This window comes from Protopterus annectens, chromosome 7.part0, assembly GCF_019279795.1.
Source record: "Protopterus annectens isolate FY-2018-M chromosome 7.part0, PAN1.0, whole genome shotgun sequence".
In the NCBI taxonomy this organism is placed as follows: Eukaryota; Metazoa; Chordata; order Ceratodontiformes; family Protopteridae; genus Protopterus; species Protopterus annectens.
The window spans coordinates 318553134-318565952 of NC_056739.1; positions in this window are offsets into that span (position 1 = coordinate 318553134).

Here is a 12819-nt window from a genome sequence, read left to right on the forward strand (position 1 = left end):
CCGAGGAAGCAATTTATGAACATCTATAAAGGGCAACTCATTAGAGCAGTTAGGATGACATCAGTCTATAAGGACAATTCATTACTTCATTATTTAAGGATAGAGGATATGATGGTAAGGTTATGTCTAACATCAGCAAATATGTTGTTAAAGAGTGGGGGAAAAATACATTCCCCTATTGGGAGAAAAATATAACATCAGCCGAGATAATGGGATGCTTAATTTAGTAGATAAGAAGACAGAGGTCACCAATTTTGATAGGACATGTATACTGAAATATGGAACACATACAGGAAAGGTCAAGAAAATCTTGACTGACAATTGGTATATAATATCAGTAGATCAGGATATAGCCCCCATTTTAGGTAATAGCCCTACGTTTGTTAATAAAATAGGCATCAATATTAAATATATCTTGAAAAGGGGTCCCCTTACCAAGATGTCTACTTTTAGGAATACCATAAAATGTGGGACTTGCAAACAATGTTACACTATATTTCAAGGGGATAGTGTGATATTGGACAACTACAATCACACTTGTATTAAGTTTTGTGGAGGAAGTTGTCTAACCAAAATGGTAGTATATATTGCTCTATGTAGGACATGTCCAGGGTTCTACATAGGCAAAACACAAAGGAGTTTGAACAAACGCATTTATTCACATCTATATAGCATAAAAAGAAAGGATGAAAAAAATGCGTTGTACAGACACATTACAAAATATGGAGACAAGCATTCTTTCAATTTTGGTATAGTAGACACAGTGCAAGTCAACCAAAGAGGAAGCAATTTCAATAGCCTACTTCTGTATAAAGAATTATGGTGGCAAATTTATACAGATGCATCTGTTCCACCAGGTTTAAATGATACAATTTCTATTAAACCACTATTGGTCATTAAATAAGATTATATATTGCATATATTTAATTTTTAACATGATAAAATTGGTTATGGTACTTTTGCATTTTTACACTTTGAATAGATTTTTAAATATATTGAGTATTGTTTTATATAGAATATTAATGGGTGCTGTCTGTGCGCATGTTATTACAAGTGCCATCAAGTTTGATTAATGTGTATATATTTCTTTAAATTTTCATGCTGAATTTCAAAGGAAATAGCGCCAAAAAAGTTATTTAATGAGTTCACGAATCATTTAAGGTGTTCTGATGAAGCTTGTATTTACACAAGTGAAAGCACTTAACCTGTTCCTGTGATTTGGATTTAATAAATTATTTTATCATTTTAAGCTTTTTGTGTCGTTTACAATATCTTTGGTGGGATTGTGATTTTATAGTATCGAGTGGAATTCCCAAGACAGAGAGGAGTATTCGCGTACAGTGGAACTGTTGTTTTCTATTATCCTATTATGTTTTTATATAAAAAAGATTAGTATTTGAATGCAAAGTTTTTTCTAATGAAGTCCTTTGGATGAAAAGTGGATAAATAAACATGTGTTACTTTTAAATTACTCACATTCATTCCTTCCAGTCTCAGTACAGCAAGTGGATTTTTGCTTTTAAAATGAATAGATTGTCCTGGCTGTTTTCCATAAAGGGATATGAATAGTTTATTTAAATCTCTGAAATGGCAGTTGACTAAAATAAACAACTTAAATGCTTTCTGTAAAAAATAAAAAAATAAGTTAAAAAATGTGTAAAATTCCACTTTATTTTTCTGCTAATGAAGAAGCTAGCTCTGCTTCCCCTTCCATCCAACACCTGTGTTAATGAAATCAGCTCAAAGACTGATGCAACTCCAAGAATGAAATTAAAAACAAATCACATTGAGTTCCATGTAGAAAGGCTGTATACAGTGTAGCAATGCTATCACCAGATTTGGCATACTGTATTTAAATAAATAACCTTTCCATAAGATGATTTGGACAACTATCGAGCTCCTCTGCTAAGACTAATAATCAGTCCAGCATTTTCCAACAATGTTTGTTAAATATGGCTTATTATTTTGTACTGATAGTGGTGTTTAAGATAACTCTGCCACTGTTTTCTAAGTCAGAATTTAACAATGTCTGAGATTCAGAAAACGTTTGCTGCCAACGGTACTTTGTTTAATGCTACAGTGCCCAGTGACATAATGATGACATACAATTCAGAGACATGATAAAGCTATACTCTGAAACATTGATTTTTCATTTTGTTCTATGAAATATACCAGTAATTTCCAAATGTGGATTTTCTGATTATTGGAAAAAAATTGGGATTTTCAGGGAATTTGGCATTTTAGGGTAAAGCATTCATTTATCACAACATGTATTTCTTCTCATATTTACAAATTATAATGTTTATTGAGTGTTCTGTACACAGACATTTCTTTAATTTTGCACATATATTGATGCAGTAGAAATGTATAAAGAAATAATGGAGAAGTCTGGAAATTACACTTTAAAATTATGTAATACCAGATTTAACCTCATGAAAACAGACTTTGTTTTTTGATAACGAAATATCAGTATTCCTGGCCATGTGGCTTATTACTATGGTTTGAATCAGACAATAGTGCAGTTAGACATAACCTTAGTATTCATCATACCAGCCCAAGTAATACAGTTGCACAAGTATTTTCAGACATACTTTTATGTGCACTCAGCACTTGTGCACACACACAGACACACACACTTGACAGTCCTTACCTCCCAGGTTGCTACCAACCCCAGTCTTTCTACTGAAGTGGATGAGTGTATGTTATGTAAATATTGTGTAGCCTTTTTCTGCTTTTTATACTCTTCATGCACTGAGGTATTGCAATTTTTGAATCACTCTGTTATACTACTCTAAAGCAAGTGATATGTCTGGGGTACAACACATGGTTAATTAGCATTAACTAAAACCCCAGCCTGCTGCGTTTGCAGGTCAGACTCATTGCACCACTGTTGCAGTACAGCAGTCTCTGAATTGCTCATGCCTTAATTCGTTGCACAATCGTGCTGTGAATGGGGTTGTGGAACTTGTTAGGCATTTCTGAATCTCAAGGGAGATCTATGAGGTGCAGCTAAACTTAATAATCACACATCTAAACTAAAAATATATGATTAAATGTGCAATGTACATTTTTTTCAGTGACATGAAAAGACATATAAAAATGTAACAAAATTTGTAACTGCCTTCTGCTGAGAAATACAGCAATTTTACATAACAAGTGAAATATATAGCAGAGATGTGAAACAGGAAGTATAAGTAGTCTGCACTGTGATTACAAGATGTATAATTATTCCTGGTTCCCAGTAATTTAAAGAGCAGTAAAAATACAATTGTAAAGGAGATAGCTTACCAATAGCAAGAAAACAAACTCTTTAGCAGATACATATGAAACTTAGCTTAAATGCATCTGTGGTTTCTGTATGGAATATATGTAAGCCTAATAGCTGAATGAACCATCAGAAGTTAGACAGGGAAGATCTACACTGGAGCTTGTAATATACAGACCTATGATTTTTGTCACTGTCCTTATGTCTCTACCTGTGATGTCTTTTGTAATATAGGGATCAGCAATTATTTTAGTAAAGCGACAGCAAAGAGAAACTCATTCTTTAAGTATTTTGCGCCTGCATTTTTTTAAAAAACTGTGGCTGTTTACTTGCTTATGAATTGATAACAGAGTGTTTATTTCTAAATGGTACTAATGGTAATAAACTGTTCGTGGGCACCTCTAATTAGCCAATCTATTCTATTTTATACTTCTATTTCAGTTTATAATTATGTATCTGAAAGTGTGAAACAATAACTGGGAGTTTCCCAATTACTAGAATATTAACAGATTTCCTTGGAAGTTTGTGTGTGTGTGTGTGTGTGTGTGTGTGTGTGTGTGTGTGTGTGTGTGTGTGTGTGTGTGTGTGTGTGTATGAACATTTAAGAGTTTAATCAAAGAGCAGTTATTGCAGGCAAGTGGGCACTGAAGGGCACTGAAGCCCAGAGAGAGAGAGAGAGAGTTGTCAGAAAGGGGCCTGATGAGCAAGACTCTATTCATTAGAGCATTTGGTGAGAAGCATTTTCCTCAAGATTGATAGCGTATGCCCACACATGGGATAGCAGTGCATATTTCCTGCATGCTGTTGTAGCCAAGCTATACTTACTGAGTTGTTTGATTTATTTTATATGTTTTCTTTTAACTTTAATATTTTTAGTCCTAGTGATGTGACTCAAAAGGCCAAACCTCAATTTAAACAGGACGTAAGGGCTCAGTGTCATCAAATTTTGAAACATTGTTGGGAAAAACTGCAGTCGATTTGCACACCCACAGTATGAGAAGCAGTAAAAACAAAAAGGGCCATAATCAACTAAAAAGAACTACCCTTTTGGTTAGATAAAAACATACATACACATCTACAAGAAAAAGTAGCTATTTAACACTATTTATAAGAAATATGCACTATTATACAGCATGGAAATGCTGATTTTAATTACAAGGAAACTAAAGGGAAGACAGTTATGGCAAAGTCTGATTTCACAACTACTTTAGTAAACTCTGTGGATGACAATATAAATATGAGTTATAAATGTGAATTCTCAAAGAAAACCATAACCAACTATTGGGCTTCTAAACATTAACATTAAATTGATGGCAGATAAGTATAAGATGGCCGAGGAATAGAATTCCTATTTTTTTAAGTATCAACTCATCTTTGAAGGACAAAGATATTTAAATGCTTGTAGTCCAATTGCATTCAAAAATGTACTTCTTTTACAAAAAAAAATCTTGAACAGTTAAAAACTGTTAAGAATACTACAGTTAAGAGTCCTGACACAATTAATAGTTCATTCTTAAATCTTGTGAGGAATTCACTAACTATATATTTGTAATATACATTGAATTGCTTAATAGTGTGTAGTTGTGTAATCCTTTGTGGAAATCCTCTGCAGTTATAACAATTTTTTAAGAAGGGTGATAAAACAGTGTATAAGTATATACCCATAACATTTACTTTTATAGTATGTAAATATTTTGAAAAGCATATTTTAGCTGTACCAGTAACATTACATGAATACAGTAAAACCATAGACCTCCCCCAATATGGATTCCTAAAGGGATACTCTAGATTAACTAGACTGGTAGAATTTTATGATATAATTACTAAAGCAAACATTGGATGTCTGACTAGATGACTATGATTAAGTGCCAAGTCATTTGATACACTGCTGACATTTTCTTGTCTCAGCTATGTTTTCTCTTCTATTCATAGGTATATTGTTGATTATGTACGATCTTTTAACCATTGTTTTTCCCTATAGTTTCTCTACAGGGAACACTAAGGAAATAATGGTTTCATCAGGGGGTCAATTCTGAAATTAGTGCTGTTTTAAGTTAGTTTTTTTTTCCAACATTTCCCAGATATTCATTCTTGGCTGGCCAAATATGCAGATAACGCTAAAATTAAGACATTTATAATCTCAAAGTTGGATTTGCAGATATTAAATTAATACCTTGCTGAAGTTTGCTTCTGGTCAGAAAAGATGGGTATAGAATTTAATACATAAAAATGCAAATAAATGATATTTGGGAGCAGACTAATAGAAGCATATGGTTATGTGATACTACCCTGGAGCAAGCAAATAGTATTAAAGAATTGGGGATTATAGTGGATGTGTCAGGTAGGAGTTTTATTTAAGACTGAGTACTTGGGAGCTCACACATTTTGTGGAACTGTTTAAGATTATCAGGAACATTTTAGAATATAATTCAAATGTTTCAAATTACTCTTTGATACAAGTGACATTATTAGTCTGGCTAATAAATCCTATGATGCTTGATAGAGGGAACTGGTTATTCTATTGTGCATATCATCTGTTTAGATGTAAACAAGTGTAAACTCATCTTGAGATATAAACCAATTAAATCTCAAACATTATCATTGATGGGTCTTCAGTTTGATGATCTTTTTCAAGGAATCATTCACTACAGCTGTATCATTTTAATAACAGGACAAGGAAAGGGGGATCTCTATATAACTCAAATTATTCCAAAATATTTAAATCAAGTATCATAATTAGTTAAATATTGAAATGACTTGGATGAATTCAAAATTTAGCTTGATGAATATATGAGTGATCGAAAATACCTGTTTATTGTAAGGTTAATTAACCAGAGCAATTATGACAAAGTTTGGTTTGGGTAATCAAATAGTTTGTGTAATCAAACATCTTTAAAAAATACTTGAAATCCAGAAACAGAGGAGAGACCATGTTACCAATGTTTCTATGGAAATTGATAGTGTTGGTGAAGTTAAGGAGGTCTACTTCTAATAATTGAAAGACCACTTACCCGAAAGTGAATTTATCGAGAAGACAAGGCCGAACTGTTAATTTACTGAACGATCACACTACCAATTTTTTTTAACATGAAAAGTATATACTTGGCCAACACTGAATGAAGGAACAAAACCCAGTATGTGAAGCCCACTACACCCCCCAATGAGGGAAGTGTAGCCCCCACACCCCCCTAACTAAATATACCAACTGTGGGTTCACACTACAGTGGAGAAAAGGGCAGATTTCTCCATGTTGGCCAATTGCATATGTTCCCTGTTAAAATATTTGGTAGTGTGATTGTTTGGTAAATTAACAGTTTGGTGGTGTTGTCTTGGTAAATTCAGTGTTGGGTAAGAAGTAGATTCAGTTAAGGAGAGCTCTATTGGTACTGTGATTTATGTGGAAGCCATGTTGTGTTAATGAGAGGAATTTATTGTCTATAATGCACTGGAGAAGTTGTGTGTATGCATTTTTGTAGAATTTTTGATAAATAGGTAGTATATCAATAGAACAGTAGTTACATCATGGATTTCCCACCTTTGCTGAGGGGTATAATATATGATTCCTTTCAAAGGACAAGGACAAAAGTTTCTTTAAGGAACAGTTAATCAAGCTAGAGATTAGATAGGCAAGACTGTGTATGCATTTTTGAAGATTTTTTGATAAAGGAGGTAGTATGTCAATAGAACAGTAGTTAGATCATGGACTTCCCACCTTTGCTGAGGTGTATAATGTAAGAGTCCTTCCAGAGGACAAGGATATAGGTTTCTTTAATGGAGCAGTTAATCAAGCTAGAGATTGGATAGGGAAGTGTGTCTTCTGCCATCTTAATATTTTTGATTGGTAGGTTGTCTACAGCTAGAGTGGTTGGCTTGAAGTTATGGACATGTTTCGTAATAACTGAAGTAGGTACTTATTTGAAAGTAAATGTGGGTGCCTGGCAATTTCCTTATGTAGGAATAGAGAGGAGAAAAGAGCTTTTCTTGACTAGGGAAAGAACAGTTTGGATAAAATAAAAATAGGTTGGTAATAGTATTAGGGTGGATATCTATTGAAGGTGCTGATGTGGCTGATGCAGGATGATATTTAAGGATGAACAAAGCAATTTAGGATTATTTTGATTAGTATGCAGTATGGTAGTATATTATGACTTCTTAGCTATTTTTATTTGATATTTTTCAGTTTCTAAGGTGTCTGTATTGCTGAAAGTTGTTGCTGGTTTTGACTTGTGTCCTTTTTTCAGTACTTTATCCCTTAATAGAATGAAATATTTGTTGCCTTTTGCAAGCCATGGTGCAGGGGTTTTATTTATTTTGTGTGCAATGGAGATAAGTTGTTTAGATTATTTATTAAAGTAGAATTATATTGGAAGACTGCATCATGTAAAGGGAGAATTTTTAGGATATTCTAGTTATAGTTTTAGTTTGGTAGTAAAAATTTCTTTATGGGATGTAATAATTTTGCAGACTAGGTTCTAATGTTTTTGTTTTTGTTTGTTTGTTTATTTTTTGAGAATACTCCTTTGTTGCCTCACAGCAAATTTTGGCAGATTGTTATTGAAAGTATCTGGTAGACAGCCAGTGGTAACTATGTAGGTAGGAGCAGTTGTCAGAATCCAGTCCAGGACAGATAGCTTATTATTACTTTTGTCACATCATGTGAGGGCTGAGCTCAGTTGGGAGAACTCATATAGATTTATGTAGAATTTAAGGGTCCTAGAGTTTATATGCTCACAATATATTTTAAGGTCACCCAGTATGACACTTTTGAGGTGTATATTGTGCGATAACAAGGATATCATTTTCTAGAGTGTTTTTGTTCTTACCAGAGTTTATATAACTGTAATAAATATTGTTCCATGACTGTAGAGGTTTAGGTAGGATACTGTAAGTTTAGCAAGTTATATCACAAGTGCAGGGGAACTATTTATAGCTGTTTAAACTCAGAACCACCATATTGCAGAAACTTCAGTAACTTGCCTGCTATTACAGTCCTCAGAAATTGCTTTTTTTTTTGTGATTGCTCGTTGTAGCCTGGTTCTACCAACTCCGTTAGCACTTGTTGTGTTCAGGCTCACTCTGCTCCCCTACCTTAGCCCCAATTCTCATCCACCCCCACATGAACTACCTTTTGTTTTACCCTCACCGTGCCCTTTCATCCAATTATCCAATCTCTAACCCTAACCCCACCTTCAATATAACAGAAATTAATCATACAACCCACTAGACCCATAACACCTACTACTTTGCTACACAACCCACTTAAAGCCACACAGTTATAAAATCTCACCACCCTTTCCTCCAAAATAAATTCCTAACACAAAAATATATGTACAAATTTCCATCCACCTCTTACTTACAATCCTTCTCCAACTTACCTCATATCACAACCTTATAATACCTAACAATAAATCCCCCACATATCCTTTTTCTACTCCACATCTCCAGTTACAATATTTCTATTGCTCCTGATGGCTTTAATATATCCAACACAGAACTTTTTTCATATAGATATCTTCTGATGCCACCCCTCCCACATCTGGTCCATAAGATTACTAAGCTAACACCTAAACCACCACACCTGCTCCCTCACAAAAACCCTCAACTGAAATTAAGTGGTGTCATCCACCCAAACCCCGACCCTCATCCAACACAGCAAACATCACAAATACTGAACACCACCCACCCCATATCACTACCTTAAGACCTAATGCCCCCAGTATTCTTATCATCACAAATACTGAACACCACCCACCCCATATCACTACCTTAAGACCTAATGCCCCCAGTATTCTTATCATCAATATGAATATAAAAAACCTAGTAAATAAAATTCACAAACCCCACGCAACCATCTCCCTATATTCACCCAACATAGCTATCTTAACTGAAACCTGGCTAAAGTCCCACATTAAAGACAATGAAATCCTTCCTCCTGGCTATAATATCCACAGACTAGATAGAATAAAGAAATATGGTGGAGGTGTAGCAATTCTGTATAAAGACACACTAACTCTACAAAGAATCCAATCTGACCCCCCAGCCCTAAATAACAGTGAAATACTAATTTGTCGACTTGAAATCAACCCAAACATATAACCATGATCTCAGTCTGCATCCATCCTGGTAACAACCTTTCCACAATCGAAGACCTACTCTCCTGGTCATCCTCTTCATTTAATCAGGAGACCATAATTATGGGAGATGAGATTTAAATACAGATTGGTATACTTGCTCCTCAGACAGTCTCTCTAATCTCATACATCTCTGTGGATACACTCAAATTATCAACTCACCTACCAGGATGGAAAGCACAAGGGGAGAAATTTAGTTCTCGACTGGACCTTAACCAATAAACCTTCACTAATCTATCACTCAGGTTGTCTATCCACATTTTTACTTAGACACAGAATCAACCTCCCAAAATCCACATTATATAGACAGATTAGAAGCATGAAACACTTTTCTGCAACCACCTTTAAATCTCTACTACAGCACTGTGACTCGTCTCCATTATTACACCTCTACCTTAACTCTCCTATGGAAAACTTTAATACTAAATTCCTTGAGATTCTAAACATTTTAGCTCCTATTAGAAAGGTTTGGGTAAAATTCAACTATACTCCATGGCTGTCTAAAGAAACTAAACAATTACTCAAGGACAGAGACAAAGCGTGGTCTTACTACCAGATTAACAAAAATCAAATCTCTATCAAAAGTTACCATCAATTGAGAAACAAATCCAAATCCCAAATCAAAAAGGATAAAAAGCCTTCTATACTCAAATACAACAATCATAACACAACAATCCATAAAAAGTTTGGGGCAGTATACTTCTCCAACCTGGTCCATCCTCCACCACCTCCAACACCAAAGATAGCTTAGCCACACAATTCATCTCTTTCTTTACAAACTCCATCCTATCTCTTTTAAATAATAAAAACAACACCCCATCATCTATTTCACACCCAACCTCAACTACTGCCAGTCCCTTCTTCCCTAAGCCCATCAAACCTCTGTCATAAGGAAACTACTAAATAAACTAAAACCCACAATCTTCTCAGTTGATCAACTGCCCAATATGTTTCGCAAGATAGCAGCTGACACTATAGCCTATCCCCTCTCTCTATTGATCAAGAGATAAACTATGGAAAACTTCCTACATCATTCCTCTACACAAATGTGTCTCAACAGAATTTTCCAACTACAGATCAATTGCCATACTCATGCTATTGTTCAAAATCCTCAAAAAATGCTTCCACTCCCAACGTATGGGCTACCTTACCTGTAATAATGTGCTAACTAACTCCCAGCATAGCTTTAGGGTTAAGCACAGTAACACAACTGCCCTACTAAGCTTTACAAACACTATTAACCATCTAAAACATTATGGACAACAAGTTGCCTCCATATTTTTTAGATATGTCCAAGGCATTCAACATGATATCTTATCAAAAGCATCATTAAATGTATCTCATTCAGCTTTCTCTTGGTTTCACAACTATCTCACAGACTGACAACAAGCTCTTAAATGCCAAAATAGCCTATCCTCACACTTACCCATTTCAGTTGGGATCAATCTTAGGTCCACTTCTCTTTATAATCTTCACCAATAATTTACATACAGCAACCAACCTGGCAATCACAATTTAACATGCAGATGATTCATCCTTAATCTGCTTTGCTCCCTCCCTGTCACAACTTCAAGAAATAACCCAAAAATCTTTCTCAGACATAGAATCTTACCTCTCCAGACAGAAATTAATTGTAAATCCCAACAAGACTAAACTAATTCTCTTCTCTAACAAAAAGGCCATCAACCAGACAACACCCTTTATTAACTACTCAGCCAATAACACCAAAATAGAACCTGTTCCTCAAACCAAACTACTTGGGGTCACTTTCGATAGCAACCTGAGATTTGACAAGCATGTTGCACTAGTCAATAAAAAGGCCCATATCAAACTTGGGTCACTCTATAGGGCCAAGCAATTCCTAACCAACTCCACCAGGCAAGACATTTCCAGAACCCATCTTTTCTCCACTTTGCTATATGCCTCTCCAGTCATTACAAACCTCAAAAAAAAAACAGACCTAGCCAAACTGGAGGTATGCTATAATAAAACTGCCAAATTTGCCACAGATTCCTGTTATAGATCCCACCACTGCACAGCACTTCATCAACTAAACTGGATAGAATTACCCAACCTCCTCTCTCACTATCAAATTACCACTGCACATACCATCATTACTAAACCTGAAAACTGCCCAGTACTCTACAATCTCATCTAACTGTACTCAAGCACAGAATCCAAAGATCCACTGATAAATCTCTATTAAAGGTCACTAAATCTAATAATAGCTACAGTGACTCCCCATATTCTAACCAAATCTCCAAGGCCTGAAACTCCATCCCCCAGAATATCCTTAACACCACCAACTCTGCCAAGCTCAAATAGCCTCTCAGGACCCACCTAACCGACAAGTGGCACTGCTCATGTACTTCCCCTGTTTAAACTTAAGCAAGTACTTCCACCACCCACCTTTTTCAACACCACTTTTTTCATCCCTCACTTCCTCTATTCTATCCATTTCCACCTAACTCCTCCTATAATACCCACCCCCTTCCTCTTCCACCCCCTACCTAGTCTCACAGAATTGCTTTCTCCTTAATCTCTCCTTCGTTCACCTGTACTGAATTCTCCATCAACTATTTTTCTTCTGCTCTTAGCTAACTCCTCATACCCTGTAAGTTATACCTGCACAAGTTATACAAAAAGTGACTGCATCAATTCTGGAATTACTAAAAATTTTTGATGTACAATTATATGTATCCAAACCAACACATTTGTATGTAACTTGGAAAAAAAACACTAGAACTGTACATTGTATATATTTTATGGAAGTTTATTTTTCTGTTTTTCTTTTCTTGTACTGAACACTACTGCTTTATGTATTTTGTCATATAATGTACTGTACTGTTTTTTTTCCTGCGGAGATTTTCTCCACAGGCCTCCCCTGAAAATGGGCAAATAGTCCAGTCAGACTATCCCAATAAATGTTAAATAAATTAAATTGTGATATATTTTGCTACATGTAGGTACATGTAGTGCGTATATAAATGCTGTTCTGTCATCTCTTTTATGTTTTGTCATTTCTAAGAATGTCGTAACCTGGAGGTAAAATTTCTTCCTCTTCAGTTGTGGATTTCAACCATGTTTCAGTAGTTACTAGTATATCAGGGTTATAGGGTTAGATGCAGATATAGATTATCTATTTTCTTACTAATGCTTCTTAGGTTCATATTGTGAAAGTGAAGGTGTGTTTTTGTTTAGAGAAGGTTTGTTCTATATCGGTGTCTTGTTGTACAGAGGTGTGTGCATTGTGATTAAGTCCATGGTTGGGGTGGATATCTCCACAAAGATTAAGTAGAAGTGACAGAAACTGACAGTTTTGACTTAAGCACTTGGGCTCCAAAACCAGTTGTTTTATGTTAGCGGGGTTTGTGGTCTAGACTCTTGTGGTGGGAGTGTGTGGCCTACAGCCTCCTAAGCCAG